Below are 7,455 nucleotides of genomic sequence, written 5' to 3' on the forward strand. Positions count from 1 at the left end.
ACTTTGTACTAAGAGCGATTATTTCCTGTAGGTTTTATACTTTACTAAAAAATTTTTCTGATGTAAAGTTTCTAAGCAAGTAAGAAACAACATATCTCGTTAATGGCATTGGAATTTTATCAAGATTTCTTTAACAAACTGATGAGTTTCTAAGATCACATATCAATCAACACTAGCACTACATTTAAAACTAGCCTTCAAGGTGCTAAGGGGTGTTAAATTGCCAAAAGAAGAATTGACTACCGGCTTGGCAATCAAGTTCGTTCGGTTCGGAGACAAGTTTAACCAGTTATGTTCTAAAAGGTTATTCAATTTAAATCGTATGGATCAGTGTTTAGATGTGTATTTCATAGAATACCTCAATGTCAGATGGAGTCTAAAAAGTGATCCCGTGCAAAAACCGAAATCTTGGTTACTGAGCTAATTCAGTTACTTAAATAAAGAAATCGCAAGTTTCCGACGAAGAGAGCGGTGAAATGAAATCTGAGGGACAGAGCTTGATTTGTTGACCAGGCCTTAAGTGAGGAGGCACTGACTCTATTAATCATACTGTTACTAGACTTACTCAATACTTACTTAGACTGCATAGTTTTCAGTGTTTAGTTTGTTATTTCGAAGAAAACTTCAATGTCGGATGGAGTAAAAAAAAGTGCTCCTGTGAAAAATCCACAGTTCGGGCCCGAATAGCCCGAGGGGTTGGAGTACGTCCCGCCGCATTTAGTATGGGAGTTTTGATTGTTCCCTACTTCATTTGATACGCTGATGTCATATCCCGCTCCAAAAGTGGGCCCGTGGGAGGAACATCTGTACATGGAGCGATGCTGGTTTTGGTATTGTGTCAGCTTCACAGGATTGTATCCTTTGGCGTTGTTGAATGAGAATAAAAAGGCTTTGGTGGCGTAAGACCAACCACAGGAACCTAAAATGATGATTAAAATGGAAATAAAGGGAATGACAATAACACATTAGACGAATTGCTTGCAAGTGCGGCGTTGTAGAGAGAGGAAATAAAAGCTTTGCCGGCTGAAGAATAACCACACGAACCTAAAATGAAAAGAGTTAGGGACCGGTTACTATTTTTGACCAGGGGGAGAGGGGAGGGGTGAAAGGGGAGGGGGAGAGGGGAGGGGGAGAGGGGAGGGTGGAGAGGGGAGGGGGGAGGGAAGGATTCTGGGGGAAGGATCACATGGTTTTTCAGAGGAACGGAGGGGAGGTTCAACTCTTATTGACAGGCACTAAAGGGGGGAGGGCTGAGAATTTCTGAAGCGATGGGATCAATTTATCACCATTTTGATGATTTCGTAACTTTATCTTTGTATGATTAACGGTGGCTTTCTTCGTTTTTCTTTGGATTATATCTTTGAGGACTGTAAGATCATGAAGGAGCAATCTTATGATTGATAATTTCGCACCGATGGCTGTGTTCAGTAAGAAACGTTTAAAACTGTGCGAATGTGAACAAAAATTATGATGAATAAATTTAACTTGCCGAACTAGAACCGAGCGCCTTAATTTGTTAAAAATAGATTTAAAGAACACAATAGCATAATTTTACTTGTAAAAAAGAGAACTCGACATATGGTCTAAAGTGTTTTCAAAGAAAACATATAATCGAAGGAGATCATTAATTAAACATCCTTTATTTCAGTTCTCCAATACGAATAATGGATAAAACGAAACAGGTAGAAAAGACACGAAACGGGAATGCCAGAATCAAATTAAATCAAATAAAAATGACGCATCAAAAATCAAATCAAATCCAAAGCATGACTTTAAGTTAAAACGCTTTCCAAACGCGTTTCAAGCCACTTAAGAGTTTGTCTACTTCGAGATCTCAATTGTTACTGTCTACTGTGATATTTTTTGTTCCTAAAATGTACACTTTGATGGTTGTCACTGTGGGTCCCCTCCCATCACAGTTGCTATGGAATGTCGATGCTGCCCAGCCGTCAGTCTTTGCGCGCCAACACCTCACAAAACTACTCCGCCCTGAACTTACTAGGACTGGCTCTAGATAAGAAAGCAGCTTTTCTGTGAAGTGTTTGTAGTCGAGGCTGGTAAGAATAACGGAACTATTCAGGCCATCTGTACGGATAACCAACAAAGAGAGAAAAAGTCAGGGTTGCCTTACAATGCTTTCGAAGGAAACAACGAGATAGGGACATTGTAATAAAAAACAAAGATGAATTAAGGATGATCAAGATATAAAAATCGACACGGAATATAAACAACAAAATTTGAAGATTTAAGCCAATTTTGCTTTTTTTTTGTCTTGTTTTTTTTTTGTCCGAAAGAGGATATCTATCCTCTCTTGGTGGGACATATTCTTCAGCCTTTTAACTGTTAAGAAATCCGGGATTGCTTTGGTTGCGCGTGAACTTCGAGATTGCTATTTGTGGGTAGTGCGTCATTATGCTAAGTGTCATGTCATGTCTGATTACAATAAATAAATAACTAATAATGAATAAAATAACTGGCTGGTGGGGGTGGAGAATTTTTTGGAGTGACTCCATTTTTTTTTTAGGGGGAGCGGGGAGGGGAGTCAGTCGTCTCCAACAAAGTATAAAAGAACAAATTTTCGAAAAATGAGTGTTTCCTTTATCCCAATAACCATCTCTATTCTCCCCTCTGGTTTCGCTGCTACAGTTTTCTGATAGGGCTTGAACAAGCTCAGTTGTGGCATGTGCTGTTCTGCTTCACGTCGACCTTTTAAACTTGGCATTCTTATGCATATATGAGGGGCAACTACCTGCATAGATTTTTAATATTGGTATTTGCACATAACTACTCTGAGAGGGGGCTCGTACAAAATTATATCTGCCAATGAAGGCGATCATCAGAATGCTACAAAGCTCAGAGCCTTATGGTATATGGGGGGATCAGGGAATCTAAATCTAATCTAAATATCGTTATGTCGGCAAAATCGTTTAGGACATCACGCAAACTCTAAGATAATTATAAGTGAAGCTATAATAAATATACAACACTCTTAAAAACTATTGAAAATTATTAAAGACTATTTAAAACTACTGATAAAATAAATTTAAGTTAGTTTGCTTTTAACAATACGGAGGGATTGGCTGGAAACAGTTTCTTTTGGAAGTTTGTTCCATTCAGTTATTGTCCTGGGGAAAAAAGAAAATCTAAAAATATCTTTATGTTCTTTCGGTACAATAAATTTAAAATCATAGCTTCCTCGGGTTCTCCTTTCTTTGTTTGTTACCCCAATCCCCATCTAGGAGGCTGTGGCACATCTTGTACATAGTGGAGAGCCTTGCATGTCTTCTCATTGTTTCAGGTGGTTCCCACTGTAGGTCTTGCAGCATTTCCGTCACGCTCGCTGTTCGATCGTAATTCCCAGTGACAAAGCGGTCTGCTTTCCGCTGTACCTTTTCTAGAGCAGCTCTATCTTTCTGGTAATGTGGGTCCTATGCGCCACAGGCATACTGGAGTTTTGGCCTCACAACTGTCATATACACGGTTTCTTTCACTGACTTTGGAAAATTCCACAGGTTTCGCTTGATAAGTCCTAGGACCTTATTTGCTCTAGATGTGATTGTTTGAATGTGCGGTGATCACCTCATTTTGTTATCGAGCATTACCCCCAGATAAGGGTGAGATTCTACTTCTTCTAGGATTTGTCCACAGAATACGTATTCTCGCTTTGGTGGATCTCTCTTGGTTGTAAAACACATGATCTTACACTTTGAAGGATTAAATTCCATCTTCCACGTTTGTTGCCAGTCTTCTAATCTCTACAAGTCCTCTTAGAGATCGGCTGTGTCTTCATCACAACAAATTGTCCCATATAACAATGCATCATCAGCAAAAAGTCTAACAGTAGATTTAAGAGTATCAGGTAAGTCATTTATATACATTAAGAACAGTAGCGGTCCTAAGACTGTTCCTTGGGGAACACAGATGTCGTAACTACAGGGGCAGATGATGCCCCCTCAATTACCACTGATTGGGTATGCTGTGTTAGGAAACGTTATCGTAATACTAACAAAATCCTTCCCCCTCCCCATAGTATTTATGAGAGATCTGCATAAGAAGAAAACTGAAGAGAACTTTTTTTCGCGATTAAGAAAGATTTGTGTAGCTAGTTCCTTTTTTTTTTCTTTTCTGTTTTTGCTTTTCAGTTCTTTTTCGTCTTGTTTGATTTTTGTTCATTTCACCGTACGAGTAAGTTTATACGTCAGTTTTTTTTGTCTTAGGGTTGGAGTCTTCTCATAACATATTGTCACCATTGATTTGACCGTACTAAATTCTGGTTTATCTCAGGGGCGATTATAAGAAACTATTTATAATTTCAGTCACCTTCGGTTTTCATGTCAAAAGGAGCCAGAACAGTCTTCGTGGGTACAATCGAAGTAAACCAGTATTTGCCGCTGCCCGCTTGTCCTCCTTCGCTCATTTTGATTTCCTTGCAAGTCTCTGCAGGCAGCTCAGGAATAGACCCGAGAGGGACTAAAACAAGAAAATACACATGTACTGTAAAAATTTTCTCATGTAGCTACTGCATTATTGTATCATTAGGTATCGATTTTAATGGCATTTTGGCTCGTAGAGGCTGTGGTTATTAATACTGGTAAAAAGCAATAAGATTTTTGATTTTTTGGCTTTTTCTCTCGATTTATTCATAAAAAATGTCATAAAAAACCTAGCTCTGCAAACTCAATCTAAAAGGAAATATATGGTATCTGGACGGGTGAATTATGGATAAGGCACTTAAATCAATTTCAGGTATTTTTCAAACAGCTGCAGTTGTCAGAACTCGCCATCACCCATACCCACTCCGTCCGATTTAAATTTCGTGACGCGCTATTAGAATAAGGTAGGGACCATATGGACAAAGACGTACGCGTGGACGTACGTTTACGTTTAAATAACCCCAGAGACTCTGTGTTCCTTATATCGCGTGGTAAACTGTTCCATAATGTGGCGCCATTGTAGCTAAAGCTTTTTCTGTAATAATTAGTGCGCGGTAGTGGAACATTAAGCTTATTTTCAGAGTCCCTGAGGTCATAAGCGGGGTCACGCCACGTAAACTTTGAATATAGATACCTTGGAGCTAGCCCGTGCAGACATCTAAACATCATGGTGGTTTTATGGATTTCCTGCTGGCGTGCAAGATTTTTCCACCCTAAAAACTCGAGTAGCTCAGTTGCATCAGCATTATAGTTAGAGAATGTCAACACACGGGCTGCTCTATTCTGCAATTTCTGCAGTTTGTCTCGTAGCGTTTTCCCACAGCTACCCCAAACAATGTCACAGTAATCAAAGTGAGGTTTTACTAAAGTTTGGTAGATGAGATGTAAGGCTGATGCTGGGATCACGTGCCTAATTCGCTTTAGGGCCCCGATACCAGAGGCGATCCTTTTCGTTAGTTTTTCGATGTGACTAGGCCAATCGAGTTTATCGTCTATTATTACACCAAGCGATTTTGTAGCTGTAACCTGGCTCACTTGAGTATTGTTCATTCTAATTGTTGGTGAAGCTGTGAGAGTATTCAGTCTCTGCCTCGACCCTATTAGCATGAATTCGGTTTTAGTCATGTTCAACGTGAGTTTGTTCGCTTGTAGCCAGTTGAAGACGTTTTCTAGGTCTTCATTTAGACAAAACTGAACGTTCTCAAGATTGCTTCCCGCATATGTGAGATGCGTGTCATCGGCATACATTCTCGGTTTACAATTTGATAAGCAATTTGGAAGATCGTTGATATATAATAAGAACAATAATGGACCGAGGATGGTCCCTTGAGGGACGCCGCAGGTCAACGAGTAGCTACTGGATAGCGACCCGTTCACAGAGCATTTTTGTGTTCGGTTTTCCAAATATGACTGAAACCATCTGAAAGATTTTCCATGCATATCATAATAGTTTAGTTTCGATAGAAGGATCTGATGATCAACCGTCAAAAGCTTTTTTTAAATCTAGAAAAATGACTCCATTGATTTTCTCTTTATCAATATTATATGCCCAGGAATCTGTCGCTTCCAACAAAGCTGTTACAGTTGAATGATTAGCACGAAACCCTCATTGGTTTTGACATAGAATATCGTGCTCTTCCAAATAGGCATATAACTGTTCATAAACTATCCTTTCAAACACCTTCGCCATTATTGGAATCACCGATATTGGGCGGTAATTGTTAGCATCACCGCGGTCACCCTGTTTATAAAGAGGGGTAATCCCTTGCATATTTCCAGTCGTTTGGGAACGTCCCTTGGGTAATAGATTGATTGAAAATATCACATATCGGCACACAAATAAGATCAGCACATTCCCTGATAAACCTAGCAGATATTTTGTCAAGGCCCGTTGCCTTTGACTTGTCTAGTTTATTTAAAAGTGAAAATACTTTAGTTGGATTGGTGGGTTGGAGCTTAAACCGTTTATCTGTTGCGGTAAGATATCTTTGATAGCTACCACTATCACAATTTATCTCACTGGCAAGTTTTGGACCAATATTAGCAAAGTGGTTATTGAATTCGTTTGATAGCTCCAACGGATTAGTTATCGTTAATGCGTTCACTTTTAGTGACGGCACTGGCGTTTTCCCAGATTTTCGAGAAGTTAGCTCGTTTATAGTCTGCCAGGTCTTTCGGGAGTCGCTGGTTTGCTTATTAAAACTATTTTGGTTATAAACTTGCTTAGCTGAGCGTATTTGCTTATTGACTATATTTCTTTGTTTCTTAAATAATGCCCAATCGTTAGGATCATTTGTCTTGCTAGCTTTGATTTTTAATATGTCTCTATTATGCATAAGGTCTTTCAACTCAGAGGTAATCCACGGAGAACTCCGTGAACGAACGCGCATCGTATTCAGTGGGGCATGTTTGTCAGCGATAGCCAGAAATGTACATTTCCATTGCTGCCACATCACGTTTGGGTTGGAAGACTCGTATACATTATCCCAACATTGAGATAGAATATTATAACGAAACTTTTGGTGATCGAAATTTCGGAAATTTCTGTATGTAATAGAATTATGTCCGTTAGACATCCCATTCAGGGCAAGTTTTCTATATACATACAACATGCTATGATCACTTATTCCGATATGACAAACTCCCGAACTTTCATATCATCTGCGAATAATTTCGATTGAGATTCTATGTTCCGCGAGATGTCATTAATGTAAAAATTACAAAAAAAAAGACCAAATGACCCCGAAGGCCCATTTTTCCAGTTTTTACCTAGGCAAAAGAACATGAGGTATAATCTTAGAAATACGTCTGTCTCTTTCCCTAGAATCCACACAGAAAGGTTTAAGAATGTTTTTAGTAATAGGATAATTTTTAAATATGACATAGAATAGTTTCCCTTGTGAGTTTATGTTGTAGCTTAGGATATGTGATTTTAACTTAAGAAATAAAGATTAGGATATATGATTTGATTTGATTTCAATATCGGTCCTAATACGGTTCCCTGCGGCACACCGGATAGGAC

The sequence above is a fragment of the Stylophora pistillata genome, chromosome 14 (assembly GCF_964205215.1).
Source record: "Stylophora pistillata chromosome 14, jaStyPist1.2, whole genome shotgun sequence".
NCBI classification, from domain to species: Eukaryota; Metazoa; Cnidaria; class Anthozoa; order Scleractinia; family Pocilloporidae; genus Stylophora; species Stylophora pistillata.